We start from the raw sequence: 20,138 nt of genomic DNA, 5'->3' as shown, positions 1-20,138 counted from the left end.
TTGTCAATGATTAGTTGGCCATATGTTTGTGGGTCCATTTCTGGGTTCTCTATTCTGTTCCATTGATCTGAGTGTCTGTTCTTGTGCCAGTACCATCCTTTCTTGATGATTACAGCTTTGTAGTAGAGCTTGAAGTCTGGGATTGTGATGCCTCCTGCTTTGGTTTTCTTTTTCAAGATTGCTTTGGCTATTCGGGGTCTTTTGGGGTTCCATACAAATTTTAGGATTATTTTTTCTAGATCTGTGAAGAACAATTTAAAACATCATAATTCACTAAAGTACAACAGTAGGAGTATTTTCACTCCCAATTATGTATAATAATTAGAGATCTGTTACTTAAATGGGCACCTCCATATTTTTAGATTCAATAAGGAAAAGGACATCTTTGAATCTTTTTTTTTCTCACCAACTTTTCCTACCACTTCCTTACCTCTGTAGATTAAGAGCAAATATAATATTGATTTCCAACACAGACAAAATGTCAATGAAAGGCAAAACAAAACTGGAGTCAATTGAATTCTCTTTTTAATGCCTAATTGATTTTAAGCCTCCTAGATAATGAATGGAATAAAAAAATAATAAAGTTGTCCTGAAAGGAGATAATTCAGTCCAAGTCCCTTTATATGCCTGAAAATGGACATACCTCATGTTTGGATACCTTGCCTCAAGTTACCAGGTAATGACAGAGAAAAGATAAGAACTCTAGCCTCCTGACTGGAAGGTCATGCTTTTCACATTGCTCTACAGCAAACCTTAATTCTGGACCATCTTTATCAGGGGAGTCTTTGATACATTCCTTGGGTGTGAAAAGAAAGGACTATCCCATTCATCACGTGTCTGTGCCTGGCCTTTTAAATCCACCACCGGCACAGGCACAGTGAAGTTCTATTCCAGCTCATTGTGCTAGAAATAAACGGAGGTCTCATAGCAGCCATTACAGTCTAATTATATTTGACAGCCAACCTGACAGGTTTTGTTTATTTGTTTATTTATTCTTTTGGTGCTTATGGCTTCAAAAAAATGAATCACACTGTCAAAACCATCTTACCCTTCAGGAATTCTCTCTTTGCTTCATTTAAAAGCTTACAAAAGCATCTATTTCTAACATGCCTGGTGAAAAGCATACAGCAAATGGTTTCATTGGGAAGTGTGTATAAGAATGCATAATTTGTGTGACAGCCAGTGATGGTCAGCTGTCTCTGATACACTGTGGTACACTGGGTAAAGGTGTGAGAATCATGACCTCATATAGAAAAACCACATATGTAGATTTTTGTGTGTGGGAACAAATGAGAGGACTGGTATTTTTAATCCTTTAAGCAACAAATGTGTCTACAAAATTTGGGCAACGTTAGACATAAAATGGTATAAGGTTCATAATGGCACTATCGCTAGTGGATAATTAACAGATTACATCTGACCTTACCTTGATTTATTGTTCTCCAGATGACCCCATTTTTTAGAAATATCAACATCATGTACTTAAATGTGATGTGATTAATTGAAATTGATCACTTTAAAACAGAGTTGCTGACTGAAGATCTCTCCTTTTTCCTATGTTATTCTAATTTTACCTATTTTCCTAAGACCGATGTTATATCCTAAATGGTTCAAAACAAGGTAATAAAAATTTGGAAGTGTTGAGATCCAATTCCATATCAGCCTATTGAAATGATAATTTGATCCTAATTAAGTACAAAAAAATTAAAATCCAGGAAGAGGAAGATAGGATCAAATAGTGATAGCACTCTGTGTGAAAAACGGCTTTGGTTGGCTTCAAGCTCTTCATGAGTCATTATTGGGACAAGACTACAAAGAGCATGAGTGTGAACATTTTGAATCTTGCCTTCCTCTGAGAAATATAGGTGAGATCTTCTACTAGCCCTACTCCGGTCCAGACTGGAGAGTTCATGCCCGGGAGTGCGGTCAGCTTGAGCAATATATGTTTTCATTTTCCATGCCTTTGATTAAGCTTCACCTGGATACAATTGCAACTCAATGTTGAGAGTTTGGGCACTATTGCATTTGCTCATTCATCATGTGCTTATAGTGTTTTCTCTTCTAATTTATGTTTTTCTTACTCTCTGGTCTCATGTGGCTGTTGATAATTGGTGATGTTGTTATTTTTGACAGTGTAAAAAGTAGAGAAATACATTTTATATGTGTTCCCTTTTATATACTATTAGATATACAGTGATTCCCAGAACTAAAAAACTTTCTAGCTTAATGAAAGTAGACTGTACTGAGTTTAGCTCTAGGGAGGACATAAGTAAAATATATAAAAATTGAGTATACTTAGGTGAAAATCCCCAGGAAGACTTTGGAGACTTAGTAAACCACCAAGTGCTATAGTTGGGAAAAAATAGAGACCTCATATTTATGTGTGAGAAAAATGAAAAATCAGTGGGTACTTCCTAAGTAGGATAAATACTCATAAAAAGAATTGTTATACTTCAGTGAAATTCAGTTTATTTTTGTGACTCTGCTAGTGGATGGAAATTGTGGGTTCACAGATTCTGGTCAGCTTTAGAAAAATGTTTCTAACAGATGGAGGTATTCAAAGATGGAATATGCTGCTTTATAATCAATATCCTGTTTCAAGAGATGTCCAAGTGGAACTGAAAAACAAATATATTAGCTGGTTTATAAATGAGTGTGATTTATCAGATATAGAGTTCCAATAAGTGGATTCTCAAAGATTTCCTTCAACTCAGAGAATCTATGATTCAATGGTACATCATTGGTGACTTCAACATTTATATCTCCCAACACCTGACTGTATGTAGCTTTATTCAAGATGATGAAGAGAAAATGGCATCATCCTCATTTAGTTTTCTATTAGTTCGTAATCTCTCATCTAAAACACAGCAATGATTGACAAGTTTTGCTCAAGTACCATCCCTACCACTTGTTAACATTAATCACTCAGCCTAGAAGAATGAGTAGTGGCTATTTATAAACCTACACCTAATTTTTTTTAATCTTAATTTTCCTATGTAGGTTTTCACATATTTAATTAGCTTATAGACAATTCATTTATTAAATCACAAAGCTTAGGTATTGATTTAATATAGCATAGACTTTAAAAAGGAATGTTTAATAATGGAGAATGATGTTTAATCAACGTGTTGAATGTGAAACCGATTCATAATTTGAAAGGTCAAAAATAAAGGGCCAGCATCCATCATGATTTCATCAGTCATCTTTTATTTAGAGCTACTCAAAAACAAGTGAGACCATTCACAAAAGGATTAGTTCCTAACATTTAAGCTTGTATTCTAAGATCACCACTAGCCATAGTGTTCATGGCGTTAATTACCTAGAAGTATGCCATTTTCTAAAGGAAGAACAAAACTCCTTAAATATTAACATCACTAAGATTAGGCTTTAGAAGTGTAAAATCAAATGCAAGCCTCTATGGGGTCCAAACTTTTTCATGAGAATGTCAACACGATAGAGAAAAAGGCCCCCTGAAAGATAGATAGTATGTTATGCATCCTCCAAGTAAAATAGATCATAAGTCTATTACCACGCTTCATTATCCTGAGGTAAAGCAATTAATATTCTTCTTTTCCAAATAGTGTTGACTGCCAAAGAAAACTTGTGAAGATGTCCTTTAAGCCAAAATATGTTTGTCATCCAAATCACTGTTTCAACTACCACCATGCCTCTTCTGCCATTCTGTGTGTTTTGGTAACTCAAATTAGCTCATATATGATTGATAAGTAGGGGGGGTGTCAGTATTATGCTAAATTTCATTGGTTCACATGTGATTTTCTCAAGCAAGACAAGTGTTAATAGGTAGTGAATGAATGCTCTTCTTCACTAGACGAGCTGATGATGCTGGTGGAATAGTGGGTTCAGCCAATGGAAGAAAGGGGGAGAACTTTGCAGGCTGAAGAAACTAAACATGCAAAGCCTGCGGTCAGGACCGATATGTTGGTCCTTAGTAATTTGAATTTGATTATGGGTGAGATGGAAAGCTGCTGAAATCCTGCAGGGAAGGGATATGACAGTTTATGTTCTGAAAATGTTAGTTTGACTTGCAATTGCTGGATAAAGAAGTAAAGAAACAAGTTAGGAGATAAATACAGTGGGCTTGGTGAGGGTTGGTAGTGGCTTGCTAAGGACAGAGGGTGCCATGAGCAATGGAGATGAAGTAAGTTAGAGGTATGGTTTGGGGCTAGGATGGGAGGAACTCGCTAAGGGATGGAATGTGTTGCAGATTAAACAACAACATTTTGTTCCTTCACTTTTCCTTACTGGAGGTTTTCAACCTAAGGTTAGGTGACAACTTCCTGTGGCTTTTATAAAAGTTTTCCTGCCTTGGTCTGTTTGTATATTGGAGTGATATCACCTCCAAAGAAGCATCCACCAAATGATTTGTAGATGGGACATTTTAAGGAATATTATTCATTTAACAGCATGAACTATTAGGGAAGCTATGTGTATCAAGTGACATACTTTCTGTAATCTATAAGGCCAAGTCAAAAGCTCTTCATTTTACCTATCTTCACCTTCACATTCCGTTTTCCAAACATGCGTCTCATACTTCAACACATATACTTTTCAACTTTCAACCTCCCTCCAGAAAAATAAAATCATCAGTAAGCACTCTAATTCAAAAGTAATGGGCAATGAAAAAAATATTGATTATACCAAGTCACCAAATGCAAATGTGGTATGAGAGAATAAGCATGTTTGGCTAGAGCTACAGTATTATAAAATAAATGATTTGCTAGTCATTGAAGGCACTTGTCCATGTAAGTGAGTAGAAATATATAGGATTTGCTTATTATCTCCAGACCACGTAGTAAATTATCACTGAAATGGCAAAGACTGAAGTGGACATAAATTTGGGGTTTGCTGTGCTGAGGAGTTTGGAGCTGGTATATATTTCAAAAGCCTTTGGAGGCTACCGATCATCATGATATGCAGCCCAGTGCTGCAGATAAAGTATAAAGGTGATTTCTAGTTTGAAACTTAACCAAGGTTTCCCTGGCTTACAGTTAGAAAATTTGTTTTCTCTGCTAAAGAGTTTACTGATTTCCTTTTATTTCTTTTTCAGTTTTAGATCTATTGCTAAAATACCAAATTTTTCATGTGTCATTATCCTCTGGGAAATAATTTTAGAATTAACCTCTCCACCATTTATTTTTCTTTTGATTACAGATTGGTTGATTCAACAATTATCTATTAACTCTTACCCTATAGCAGACACTCTTCTAGGCACTAAGGAGTGATGACCAAAAGAATTGTAGTTCTGCCTTCAGAGTTTATCACCTAGTGAAGATTAGAAAGACAATACAACAAGTAAATACGTATGTAATCAATTAATTAAAACAGGAGTGGTAACAGAGGAGAATAGTGGGACCTGTTTTGCATGAAAGTAAGTTTGCTTCAGGTAAAATACATGTGTATGTTGGAGTTATGAAATAGCTTAATCTATTAAATGCCCGATGGTAAAGAGAACACAGTTGTGAATTTAGTCTCTGGATGTTCCAGTTAGCATTTTACCTAGTGGTGGTTATTATCTTACAAATAATTGTTGTTTATCACAAGTAAGATGGGATACAGGGTTTATATAGCTGAGTCCAGCCTTATCGCCATTTCTGGTAAGAAAATATAAGTATCTGACCTATTAATGGTTTAGTAGTGTCATCTTAGCAAAACAAGTTTCGTTTTCTTCTATTGTTATTATGTTCAGCACTATAAGTTTGCAGACTTCTATCAAGGCTGTTGTATTTATGTTTCATGTGCAAGGGATTTTATCCTTATGTTAGTGGTAGTTAATGGCTTCTTCCATTGTGGAAATGCCATGGAGCGCCATTTTCACGTCCTTCTACTCCCTTAGCTGCCTCCTGTCCCATATGGAGTTTCTCAAAAAGCTAAATTATGTGATTGCCTGAGGAAGCCAGCTCCAGAAATATCACAGAGTCATGATACTCTATTAAACTAAGATCTAATGCACATGGGAGGGAAATATGACTGGAAAATGTATTCCCTGGTTACTCTTAAGAGTCTCACACAGTTTTCAGTTTCTTTTGGTGGTATTACATAGCTTTTTGAGATAACTAATGTTTCTCTTCTTTGGTACTCTTCCCAATAGAGAGGGAAGAAAGTCCTGATTCTTTTATAACCTTTTGCTGGAATATCTGTGCTATGAATTGCCTTTATGATTTTTTGAAAAACCCATTCTCATGTGTACTGTATCATTCATTTAGGAATCTGTGCATTGTCTTTACTGTTCTAATTCCCATTCTAGGGAACAAATTGCAGATCCTTTGTATTTTAATCATCAATTTTCCTACTCAATTGTTTTAAGTACTCTGTAAACTAAACGTGGTTTGTGTGTTCCCCAATTTAAGTATTGAAGAGTTTTTGAAAGCATCAGTATTTCATTAGTGATCAGTATAGATTGGGCCAGTCTTCAACCACTTTGTGTTCATTATTAAAGCCTTAGTTTCCGATGCTAAGTTGGAGACAGAGAACTGATGATGCTGGTTAAACAAATGTCTAATGAGGCAAGTGGTAACTACCTCTGGAAAAATGTAAATGGTTCCAGTGACAGAGTATCACAGTGGGCACTGTCACTGTCCACTTGTTGACTATTTCAAGCTGAGTTGAGATGCATTGATAACATGTAGTGAATTACATGAAACATGGAATTTTCAGCGCTATACGTAATTGTGCTATCAGCCATTGATACCCTGATATCTCAATCCTACTGCATTGACCCATTTCATAAAACAAACATCAGAGGCAGCAATTGTCAGCAAAACAACCATTTATAGGGTGTGAAAATTGTGATATGCAACCATAATTGACCTGAAATTCCAGCAAAAATAGATGGACACTCCAAAACCAGTAAAACAATGACAAGGGATCTGGGAGACATAATTTTCCTAGCAAAAGGTACTGTTTAATCTTTCTCATCAATATAGACAGAAGATATAGGGGCATGAGTACAACTCGAGTTAGGTCAACGATTGGGCCAGTTGACTTTTTCTGGTTGTACAGCTCTCAGGGAGGTGGTGGCCATTTCAGTCTAGTGTTGATGAATGATGCAGAAACTACACTAGATGAGCAGTAGATACTTGGCCATGGGGGAGCAGAAGTAATCCCATAACTTTTAAGGGAGATAGCTTGATCAGTGCCCTTCATTAAGGGCAGACATTGTGAATGTGTTTGTAAGTTTTCTGCTACTGCAGCTATTATGTCAAATATATCCATGATAAGTAGTTATATGTGTAGACAGTTACATAATATTTATGTGTGTCAGTTTCATCATCTGTAAAATGGGCAAGAGATCTAGTGAGAATTAGTATTCTTTTGTGTTCTCAAAGTTTATGAGTCCCAGAGGCCATGGCAAAATGGTAAGATAAAGAGCTTTTACTACATTTTGAGATATGGTAGCCCTTCTTCAACACAGAAACAAAGGGCTTTTACTAAAATCATGTTTGAGTTTGTTAGAAACATAATTCCAGTAGCCTTTTTGTATTCTATGTTGACTGCTACTGAAGTTAATTTGCACACTACTTTAGCTTTCGGCGGGAGGGTGGGGGGGGGGTCTTTCTTGCTCAACAAACTGTAGTTAGATTGAATAGGTGTGAAGAAGAAGAAAAAAAGGAAGGAATAAGTATAGGCATGTGCTTTACATCTTCAATGATTTGAAGTCACTTGAGTTGTAAGAGAATATTTCCTCAACACCCCTACCATCAGTTGATGTGTAAATAGAATTTTGAGTATTCAGGAAAATGAACTTAACAAAATAAATACACATCAATAAATATGTGTACATTTTATAGAATATACACATCAATAAAATTCAATTCCATGTGTGTTTATTGAATTTGTACTAAGAGCACGGGTTTGATGTTGCTAGATTCTTTGCTAGGTTGAATGCTAGATTCTGTTGTAAAGACTAACCTAAATATAAGTACCTTCCCCCAAGGAACTTTTAGCTGGTGGAGTGTAGAGAAATTCACTAGAAGATAATGTAGACTTGGAGGGAAAAAAAAACATTATGTGGAAAAGATTAATTGCAAATGGAAGACTTGGGCAGAATTTAAGGAAAGAAAGTATTTGAGTAGTTGATAAAAATGTATAGAATTTCAGTAGGAGAGTAGTAAGCACAAAAGGAAACCACACTTATCATTAATTTATACATAGAGCTCAGCTTAAATAATTGGGTGTCTGTAATAATCTATGCTTAAAAACTCCCCTATGTCACCAAAAATGTAGTAGGAATAGGAAAGATTTCTTTTTTTTCCAATTAGTGGTTTTGATCTCTATGCAAGTTCAATAAACACATAGACACACACACACACACGCACACACGCACACACACACACACACACACGCACACACGCACACACACACACACACACTTTAATAAAAATTTGGATGGTGGGGGCCCTAGATGAACTGTTTTGAAGGAAATTCAAGCAACAGACTGATTCTATGTTGGCTTGCAACCAGGAAGTACTGATGAAGCTCTCTGAGTTCTAAGAGTAGATGTTTCAGAAGCGCATGTGTTGGGGGAGAGGAGAATATTATTTTCTGTCAGCTGTCTTTTTATTACTGTAATTTTTTTGTTTCATTTTTTAAAAACTAGGCTTGAGGGGCACCTGGGTGGCTCATTCAGTTACATGCCCAACTTCAGCTCGGGTCATGATCTTGCAGTTCATGAGTTTGAGCCCCACATAGGGCCCTGTGCTGACAGCTCAGAGCCTGGAGCCTGCTTCTGATTCTGTGTCCCCCACTCTATCTGCCCCTCCCCTGCTTGTGCTCTGTCTCTCTCTCTCTCTCTCTATCAAAAATAAATAAAAACTTAAAAAAAACTAGGCCTGAATATGAATTTTCAGTTAGAAAGATCTCTCCTGAGACCCAGAAATAGACACCTGTTTGCAGATAATTAAAGTCTGAGTTTATTTCAGAATTGTCCTCTCCAAGGCTCTAGCACAGAAAGAGAGGGGGACATCCATATTCCAAATGCCTGGTACAGATCACAGGACAGATTTCAAATTGGCAGCTGGCCAGGAGAATCTGACTAATTACCAGCTTTTTTCCTTTGATTTCAGCCTTCTGGAAGAAAGTCTGCCCTAACCATGCTTTCTTTGTCTTACCACTCTTTCAATTTTTAATACTTTCTCATTTCCTGAAAATATTTCCTAAATATTTCCAATGACTAGATAACCATCAGATGCCCAGTCTTATTCTTCTCAGTTGCTCTGAAGCATGAAACCTCCTGAGCTCCCCAACTTCCTTAGTTTCTAACACATGGCATTCTGTTTTCTCCTTTTACTGATAGGAGGAGAGTTATCATCTATTGACCAGGTGCACAGTTTGGTGAGAGCTTTACATGAATTACCTCATTTCATCCTCATAACTCACCAAAGAAGTAGACCATATTGTAATCTGCATTTTGCTAAAGACAAAAACCAGACCAAACAAAATAAACTGGGGTTTAGAAAGGTTATATCATTTTCTGAAGGTTTCCTACCTTCTCTTTTTCTCCCCTAAAAATTAGTGGTTTCCTCACTTTCTGTATTTTTATTTTTTAAAGTTCTTCTTCTGTGATTTTCCTTTTTGTCAAAACCTTAAGTAGCAATCATAGGTAAATAATTCTTGGATTCATATCTCTAATCCCCCAAATGCCTAATAACTTCTAAGAATGCCAGCCAAGCTCAGGTTTCCGAAAGTTTCATATCATTAAATAAGTTAGAATAGTGGTGTTCGTTTTTGTTTTTCCTTTGGTAGTCAGTGTACATTCCCTCACCTTTAGGCACAATAGCTCCAGCTTTGAGGAAACTAATTCTGTCTCCACTGGCTACAGTCTGGCAGGATGTCTGTCCAGATAGTCAGCCCTGTTGTGGCCAGATGGTTGCTGCATGACCCCTATTCATCCATTTTTATCTGATTGACACAAAGCTTAGAAATAGTAGGAGTTGATTCCTTCCAGATGCTTTATCTGAGAAAGATAGTCCATCAATACCTATAGACCCCTCGAGCTACACTGACCCTGTCTTTTCTAAGCCTCCTGTTTCACGTCTCCCCTCTGAGTCTGCAGACTCCTCTGTATTCTTCCCATCAATCCTCTTCTTCTTATGCCAGCCAGAGTGTTTATGTTCCTTGCAAACAAATACACACACACATACACATGAATGCACACATAACTAATATTCTCAACTATTGTTTATTTAATATCTACCATGCAACGGGAATTCTGTTAGACTTAGGGGCATAAAAATGAATACTTTACAGTCCTCTGAATACACAACTGTCATGTTAGTGAGGAGATAGACATAAATAAAAGATATCATTATAATACAATGTGACGGTGCCAGACCCCGCAGGCAACTGTTAGGCGTCTTTCTAAAATTTCTACTTTCTAAATTGCTGTCTGAAATTTATTTATTTTTTTAATTTTTTTAATGTTTGTTTATTTTTGACACACAGAGAGAGACAGAGCATGAGCAGGGGAGGGGACAGAGAGAGAGAGAGAATCAGAAGCAGGCTCCAGGCTCTGTGCTGTTGACGCAGGGCTCAAACTCCCAGACCGTGATCATGACCTGAGTTGAAGTCAGAGACTCAACCGACTGAGCCACCCAGGGGTCCCTGAATTGCTGCCTGAAATTTAAACCCCAAACTTAAGAGACAATAGCACAGATAAGCAACTATGTATGATAGACAAAGGACAGCTTCTGTGCCGTTAAGACATAACTGAAAACTAAAAAAAAAACATGCGTTTGTCAAAAGATGTGTTGACCAGTATTAGAGGAGTAGATCCATAAAAGAAGTAGTTGGAAGTTTCCGTGTAAACTCTGAGCTTCCAGTAGCAGAGTGAGGTGGTAAGATTGAGGAATCTGAAGTCAGACACTACTTGTTCAAATTCTGGAGAATTTGCTTAACCTTTCTGGGTGTTAATTTCTTTAGATCTAATTTGGAGATAACAGCATCAATTTTACTAGGTTACCGTAGGGACTATATAAAATAATTCATTTTACATAAAATGCCTATGGTACCTAATTAATGTGAAATGTTAATACTTTTTACAATTATTATTATTTCTACCACTTCTATCAAATTTGGTGTCCTTATCTCTGTTATGGAAAAGGATTATCAGACCATCTAAGCCCAGAATCATCTAACTTTGAATCATCTGATTCACTCAGTTCTGACTCTTTGCTCATGAAGCAACCTTCTTTTGCTGTCTTTGTACACAGGCCTGCTTTGAGGGAAGAATTGCTTTGCTCAGGCCAATTAATATCTCGAGAAGCTCTCTTTTCATACATAAACTGAGTATTTGCTTTTTATACACCAAACTTAGGATTTTAGCAAATGAATGTTAGCCCCTAATTCCTAGATGTGGGACATGCTGTGACAGACACAAGCCCTGGGCTTTACAGGGGCATTCACGTATCCTAAGCCTCAAGAAAGTCTTCTTAGGAATTTATAGGAGTTGAGCAGATCAAAGGGATGATGGAGGACTGACTGCTACAGAGTGCAGGGCTGACAGAAAATTCAGTCTCATCAGACAGTGAAAACAGAATGGTGATGGTGGTGAGTGGTGTGTGTGAGGACTACAAGTGCTTCAGGATTGCTAGAGAAGGAGGTGAAGGCAGGAAATTGTGAGAGGTCAAGGCCATTGGGATAAACTGAATTACGTCCCTCCCCCATTCATACATTAAAGTCCTAACCTCTAGTACCTCTAAGTGTGACCTAACGTGGAGATAGATTTTTGACTACAGTGGTCATCAAGTTAAAATGAAGGCATTAGGGGGCAACTGGGTGGCTCAGTGGGTTAAGCATGTGATTCTTGATTTCAGCTCAGGACATGATCTCATGACCTCATGTGACCTTTGTGAGGTTGGGCACTGCGTCAGGCTCTGTGCTGAGATTGTGGAACCTGCTTGGAATTCTGTCTCTCCCTCTCTCCCTCTACTCACCCCTCACTTGTGTTCTCTGCTCTCTATTAAAGAAGGAGGAGGAGGAAAAGGAGAAGGAGAAGAAGAGGGGGAGGAGAAGAAGGAGGAGGAAGAAGTAGAAGGAGGGGAGGGGAGGAGGAGGAAGATGAAATGAGGTCATTAGGGTGGGCCCATGTCCAATATGATTGGTGTCCTTATAAAATGGAAAATTTGGGCATAGACACAGATACTCATAGAGATAGGTTGACACAGGGAGAAAGCTACCGTCTAGAAGCTAAGGACAGGGGCCTGGAACAGATCCTTCCCTCATAGCCTTCAGAAGGAATCAAGTCGTCCTATACCCTAATTTTGGATGTCTAGTCTCCAGACTGTGAGCCAATAAATCCTGTTTTTTAAACCATCCAGTCGGTGGTATTTTGTGATGGCAGCCCTAGCAAACTGGATGTGCTGAATTTTAGACATCATTGTGTCTAAAAGGAGTTTATACTTTATCCTTTCCATAATAACAAGGCATTGAAGAAGGGTGAGATATAACCTGATTTGGTGTGGTGTGTGTGTGTGTGTGTGTGTGTAGATAATTGTGATAGCTCAGTGGAGGATGGATTCAAGGAGACAGAATACTCAAGTGAAGGACATGAGTTAGGAAGCTATTATTTCAAATGAGTCATTGCTATTTGTACTGGGATGAGATATTTTTTTTAAGTTTATTTATTTTGAGAGGGGGCAGGAGGGACAGAGAAAGGGAGAGAGACAGAATTCCAAGCAGGCTCTGCACTGTCAGCACAGAGCCCCATGCAGGGCTTGAACTGATAAGCCATGAAATCATGACCTAAACCGAAACCAAGAGCTGGGTGCTTAACTAACTGAACCACCCAGATACCCCACATGCTTTAATATTTTTTTAATGCTTATTTATCTTAGGGAGAGAGAGAGAGCAGTGGAGGAGCAAAAAGAGAGGAAGACAGAGAATCTGAAGCAGGCTTTCTATGCAATCACTGCAAAGCCGAATACAGGGCTCAGTGTCAGAAATCGTGAGATCATGACTGGAGCCAAAATCAGATGCTCAGCAGAGTGAGCCACCCAGGGCCCCCTAAGATATTTTTAATATGAGAAGAACAATTAATTGTTTACAAGGGTAGCTGAGTGAAGTGCACATGGGATAACACTGGAGCCAGACTCTCAGTATGTATATTATACTTTTGCCATTTGCTAGCTGTGTGACCTTGGGCAAGATATTTAACTGCTCTGATCACATTTTCTTTCTTTCTTTCTTTCTTTCTTTCTTTCTTTCTTTCTTTCTTTCTTTCTTTCTTTCTTTCTTTCTTTCTTTCTTTCTTTCTTTTCCTTCCTTCCTTCCTTCCTTCCTTCCTTCCTTCCTTCCTTCCTTCTTTTCTTTCTTTCTTTCTTTCTTTCTTTCTTTCTTTCTTTCTTTCTTTCTTACTTTCTTTCTTTCTTGGCAGGTTGTCTATCCACTGTAGTCAACAAAGTTTCTAAAACATAAACCAGATTTCTGTTTCCCTTTCCCTGCTTAAAATATTTTTCTCTAAAATCTGCCCTCAAGAAGCTCAGAATTTAGAAAGGGTTTTCTTTCTTTTCTTTACATAAAGCTCAAAACCTCGTCCAATTCTCCTTTCGTTCACGACAATGAGTTTCTAATTGTGATAGAGTCTACTTTAAAAGCATCTTTCTTTCATTCCCTCCAGCTTTATTAGGATATAACTGACAAAAATTGTATATATTTGAGGTGTTCAGTGTGATATTTCACATGAATATACATTATGAAATGATTATCCACAATTAAGTTAATTAACAAAGCTCTTTCTTGATTTCTTCTCTTTTGTATTGCCATCTGTATGATCAATCTGTTCTTAGTCACTCTTGCTTTCCACTGATTGAGTTACTCTATGCAGTAATGTTAACTGACTTTCCTAAAGTCAAAAGACTAAATACAGAATGTCTTTTGTGGCATTCTAAGCCATTCATGATTTGAGAATACCTGCCACCTTGTCTCCCACCTTCCCCTTTTGTATTCCATCTGCGTCAGTCAAATTGGGATTTTCTCACCTGCCAGATCCTGCCCTGTTCTCTTGCATTTCATGTTGTCTTCCTATGTTTTTCTCTGTTGAAGTCTACCTGTACAACAAAGCCTTTCAAAAAGCCATTTCCAAACTGAAATACTCTTTTTGTCAGTGTGCCTTTTCAGTTGTGTATGGTAAAAATTTATTCAAACATACTTGAATGAGAGAAACTCATGTATTGCCATAAAAAGTTGGGAATTCTAGGAGTTTTCAGTTTTCTCTAAGTGGTAGGGAAAATGCCTCCCTTTACTTCTCCATCCAGTGGCTCCAGGCTACACTTTCCAGTTCTCTAAAAGCAGTAAATCTCTACTGTCTTTATCAGTCCTGGAAAAGAAGGAAGGAAGGAAGGAAGGAAGGAAGGAAGGAAGGAAGGAAGGAAGGAAGGAAGGAAGGAAGGAAGGAAAGGGAAGGAAGGGAAGGGAAGGAAGGAAGGAAGGAGAGAGTGAGAAAGAGGGAGAAATAGAGAAAGGAGAGAGGGAGGGAAGGAGTGAGGGATGGAGGAAGAGAGGGAGGGAGAGGGGAAGGAAGGGAGGGAGGGACAGAAGGTGGAAGGGGGGGAGGGAAGAAGAAACACAGAATCCAGTTTGCTCTACTTGTGTGAGTACGATCATGTGGTCCAATTATTTTGTTCAGGGATTTGGGAAATCTGATTGGCCAGTCTGGATAACCTTGGTAATAGCAAGCATTTTTGATTGACAGCCCAGCCAGAAACTCATGAAGTGAAGAAGGTACATTTATAAAACAATACTTAGAGAAAACAGAACAACACATACTCCCAGTAATACCCTACCAAATGCACTAAGTTGAAGGTTTTTATTCCTCTTGTAATATAACTTCACCCATGGTTCTTAAGTTACCCTACCTTATGGTATCAGTGTTAGATTACTTATCTAATCCTCTTTTGTACATCATCAACTCTTTGAATATTCTCCTCATCTTATGTATCTTTGCAACTATCACAGTTCTGAAAATATGGGTCCTTTTTGTACATTGGTTGGATTGAATTATAAACCACCAGAGAATTATTTAAGAAGATTAAAAGATGATCCTTGGCCTATCACAGGAGGCTCTGTTGACCTAATCCATGATCACCTTATTATTACCGCTCCTAGTCCAGAAATGGTTGGGAATCTGGTGCTGCTTAGTCATTGGTAGAGGCAGACACAAGTGGTGGAAATATACCATATAAGCATGTGCTAGATTGTTTACTGGTCAAGTATATCTCCCATTCCTGCAGGCAGGCTCTTATATGGTGTGACTTTATAGAACCTCCATTAAGAGGAATTTTCTACCCTTCTGAGTCTGGGCTGCACTTGTGATTCACTTGAACAAGAAATGTACCAGAAGCAACAGTGTGTGAGCTTCAGAGTCTGGATCTCCAGTGGCCCTGTAGATTCTGTCTTTGAGGTCCTACGTGGTTGCTGTGACACGGCCATGCTGTGGAGCAAAGGACCACATAGAGAGGTCCAGCTGTCCAGCTATCCCAGTAGTTCCAGTTGAGTACAGGGAACCCACCTGCTGAATGCTACATCATCAGTAAACAGAAGAACAACTCCGCCAACTCACAGAATCATGAGAATAGAGATCTGATATAGAGCAAGATTAAGCTCACTTTCCCAGGTGAGCACAGAGGAGTACTCTCTAAAACATTCTAGTTACTAATGTCACTATATGTTGTGGAAATAAATCCAAATTAGGACAAGCAAAGTCTCTTTATTCAGAGCTTGTGATATAGCAAGGGAGTCAGCTACCATCACTTGTATTTAGCTGAGTCTCAAAGGCAGGCAAAGAAGTGGAAAAGATTTCAATAGTGGGAAAAAGGGAAGGCTTCCGGTGTGGCCCGAATGGAGGCTTTTGGCACTGGAATCTGTAGTCAGGCTAACTAGAAGCAGAGCATCCTATGTTAGTGGTTAGAGGTGCCTGTTTGGCTTTCTTAGTTTGGTTCTGCTGGAAATGGGGTAAAAAATTAAGGAAGCTGTCAATCATTAAAAATTTGCCGACCTTTTGAGCCAGTTGTTAAAGGGGTTATTTCCTGGTGTCCTGGGCAGTTACTATAGTTGGTAGGTGGTTACTATGTTGGGCTAGTAACAACAGACTATGGGTCAGAATCATGTTTTTATAAATGGTCTCCTTATTGTCTATTTGAATATTCAGTTTCTTAACAGTTTACTTTTTTATAAAGAAGATACTTCCCCAGATTGTTTAGAACATGGAGCCCAGGCTGGGTTTACCAAAATAAACTAAATTGTAGAAGAAGCACTCTGTAAAGTGTCCATTAAGAGGGAAAGATTTGGGTCAGCGGAGCTTGGGGTTTGAGTCCTGAGGGCAAAGGGATCCTGGCATTTCATGGCCAAGCAGAAAAGGCAAACCCTCTAAGTTGAATAGTATATAGAGTTGGCAGGGCAAGATGAAAAATTATTTCTATCCATGTTATAAAAGCTGTCAATACTCCAAGGCAGTGCCTCTAAGAGGCCTCTTTCTAAATGTAGACACCTGACATAAGACTAAAGCATTAACTCATTAACTTCCATTTTCATAAACCAGCTTATTAATTTCTTAATGAAGGGATTTTGATGAGGGACTGAAAGTTATAACAAGTTTTGATTAGTACAACTGAAATGAAAAAATGAAACACTTCTCTCAATTCACTCACCAAAACCTTCCGGAGCACCTGCCATGTATACATCACTATTTATGAGTGAGAAGGTGAAATGGATAAGATAAGATCCTTATCTTCTTCTCAAGGAAATGGTAGTCTGGCAGGCCCAGGGACACTAAAGCATGCAAATAAAACCCTAGGATATGTTGTAAAATGTGCTAAGTGTGGTAACAGGCAATAAGCCATGGAGATAGGAAAGATAGAGTTTCTCTTCTCCAGACAAAATGATGGGAAATTAGGTCATAGAGGATATACTGGTAAAAATGAGGCTTGAAGGATAATATCTATGCTCTTGAAAAATTAAGTTCTAGGCATGCCTGGGTGCCTTGTTCGGTTAAGTGTCTGATTCTTGGTATCAGCTCAGGTCATGATCTCATGGTTCATGAGGTTGAGCCCTGCATTAGGCTCTGCACTGACAGTGGTCAGTCTGTTTGGTTTTCTCTCTCTCTCTCTCTCTCTCTCTGCTCCCTGCCCTGTGTAAAATAAAAATTAAAAAAAAAAAAAATAAAAACAAGTTCTAGGCAAGTTCAGGAGCAAGAAAGGGCCTTTGGGATCCCCAAAACAAATTAGTGAAGTTGCACAATAAAGAGTATTTGTCTGAAGTGTAGAGTTTGATTAAAGAACCAAAAAAGAGAAAAAAATAAGTGAGGAAGGAAATTTAAGGAGAAAAAAAATAAATCAGCATCACCCAGGAAAACCTTAAATGCTTAGATAAGAAGTTTAACATTTATTCTACAGGAAAAGGTCCATGAAACTTTCAAGCAGTTGAATGACCTATTCAGAGAATTGCTCTAAAAATGAGTCTTTGAGCAGTGGCTTTTACAATACAGAAGACCGAGTTTATATACGAGAGCACCAGATAGGGAAACCACTGGCAGGGTCTAATTGGAGCATCAGAAAGTGAGGGGACATAATAGATGGCCCCACATTTGTAAGTATCTAATGGGGGTTGAGAACTGAATAAAAGGAAATGACTAATATAGCATTAAAACATTAAAAGGTTGCCTGTTGCTAACCCTATATAAACAGGCCAAGTTAATCACTATGGAATTTCAAATGCCAGCTGTACCCTGTGAGATTGTGAAAGGTCTCAAATTATTTTGAGATCAAAAATAAATTTTGAACGGACTTATGGACATCTGAGTCATTATCATACCTGGATTTTTTTTTCTCATTGTTGCTGTTTCTTTGAACAGCTTCCTATAACCCCAATGTTCTTTCACTTTCTCAATGTATTTATGAAATGGTAATAATGATTTTGGCCACCCTGATGTGGATATAGAGAAGAAACAAATTGAATTCATTTCTGCAATGCACATTGAGAATTTCAGAGGTTTTCTTTTATTTCAAGAAAAATAGAAGCTTCCAAAAGACTCATAACAGCTAAGGTTGGGCACTGAAATTGCCTTCTGTTCTATGGAGACTGCATAATATGAGCTGGAAAAAAAAAATCATCCTGAAACAGGAGGTTTCATATCAACAACAGAAAAAAAAAATCTAGAACATAAATTGTAGTTTTCTTGCAGAATATATAACAGCTCACTTGTAGTGCTCCTGTCTCTTGCTGAACAGGGCCAATGGAAAACATTTCTCGATTCAGCATTTTGTTTGATCCCTTACTACACAGTGATTGATCATAGCAATTTCTTTCACATAAACAGAATCCTCCAGATAAGCTTGTTGGAGACACTCAGGGCTATGAATACACCACAGACCCAAAACTAATATTTTGCTTGTAGTGTTTAAACTCAGTGCCAATAGGGCTCAAACTACTTGTATCTTAAAAGCAAAACTCTTTTAAGCATCATGATTTAATCAGGTTCTGGGAAAAGGGCATTGCCTAAACATGTTTCTCCTGTAGTGAGGTATCTGTCTTTTATGAGAGCCCCAACATACAAGCAACAAAACGTATGGTGTAATGCGGGCAGCATCTTTAATCATTAGGAAACGATCCAACAACTGCCCAGCTATCTCATTTTGGAGAGCAGAGAGCTGTATCGGAAAGGAAGAGAAATGGAGGACAGCATTTCCTGTGATCCTGAACATTTTCTCATATTGATGATGGTCATTTCTGCCACTGGAGTAGCTGGAGTCGTAATTTGAGAGGAGTGTCATTTTCTGCAGATACAAGCCTTGTGTAATCCTCCCATTTAAATGACATGATCCTGCAAGCTGATGATTTCATGGCCCACAATTTGTCACTTCTCCACTGTCTAAGAGTGAAATGGTAGTTAAACGACCATCAATACCCTCCTTGTATTATGCCTGCATGTTCACTTACTTTGAACAAATTTTTAGTTTGTTCATTATGTTTTAATATGCCACCAAAGGGAAAGGTGATCATGATTTTTCAAAAAAAGCAAAGAGATCATCAAATGAAAAGGTGGCTTAATTGGATGGCTTACAGAAATCTATAAAACTGTCCCCCACCAATGGCATAAAGTCTGTAGGGGAAATAGTCTATTTACATTTTAAAAGTCTTTTGAGTTCAACTGATGGCCTTCTTTTAGTTATTACAGCTCAGTTTTTATTCTTCACCAAGATTCAGATGATTATAGTAGTATAAATACCTACAAATATGTTTTTAAGAATGTATTTTGTGTTTTTGACATGGATACATAATTTTGTTGAGGTACAGAGCAAGCGGACATTAGCTCTTGACTCAGGTGTTGGAAGTCATGCCTGGTAAGATACCACCTTTTCTGTTTTGTGATGTGAAAGTAGTTTTGGATAAAGGGTTTTAGGGTTTTAAAATATCAGGGTTTTTTTTTGACAACAATAGGTTTTTGATATAAAAATACATTAGTGAAATCTTGGGACCTATGAATTGAATGACATTTTCAAGATGCAGCAATGACATATATCAGGGCATGGATGACTGGAGTCTCCTTGAGTGAATGTTGCTTTTAGTGGGACCCTCCAGTGTATACAGGACTAATGGGTAGTGGCCTTGGAAGATAGACTTACTCTGATGTGTCTTCTTTGAAACTTTTCTCTTGGTATCAGGACTACAATATCTTTAGGGTGATCATAACATTTGTCATCCAAACTGAAAGTCTTTTGAGAATGAAAGGGGGGATATTGAGGTACTAGGGCTATTCTTGGCAAACAGGGATGCATGATCACCCTAAATATCTGGACTCTGGACTATTAGGTTGTGTGCTATGAAAATCCCACTCCCACCATATTCCAGTGTGTGTATGTGGAAATTATGTAATTGGTAGCAATAATGTTTGCGTATATGGCATGGGTGGGGACAGTGGGGTATGAAGAAAAGAGAAGGTAACATGCAAAAGCCTTTGTATAAAAATGCTCTCTAGATTTTATCACCCATGAAGATAACATATTAGTGACTTACTGAAACTGAATAAATTAACCACCCCTGGTAGGGAACCCTCCCTGTGCACCCCTAGTTGTTGGTTTTGTGAACCATTTTCATAGAATATTTATGAATTTCTTTCTAAATTGTAA

The sequence above is a fragment of the Puma concolor genome, chromosome A2, assembly GCF_028749965.1.
Source record: "Puma concolor isolate L17-30 chromosome A2, mPumCon1.1.hap2, whole genome shotgun sequence".
NCBI lineage: Eukaryota > Metazoa > Chordata > Mammalia > Carnivora > Felidae > Puma > Puma concolor.
The sequence above is the reverse complement of the archived record's forward strand: the minus strand, read 5'-3'. Positions refer to the sequence as shown.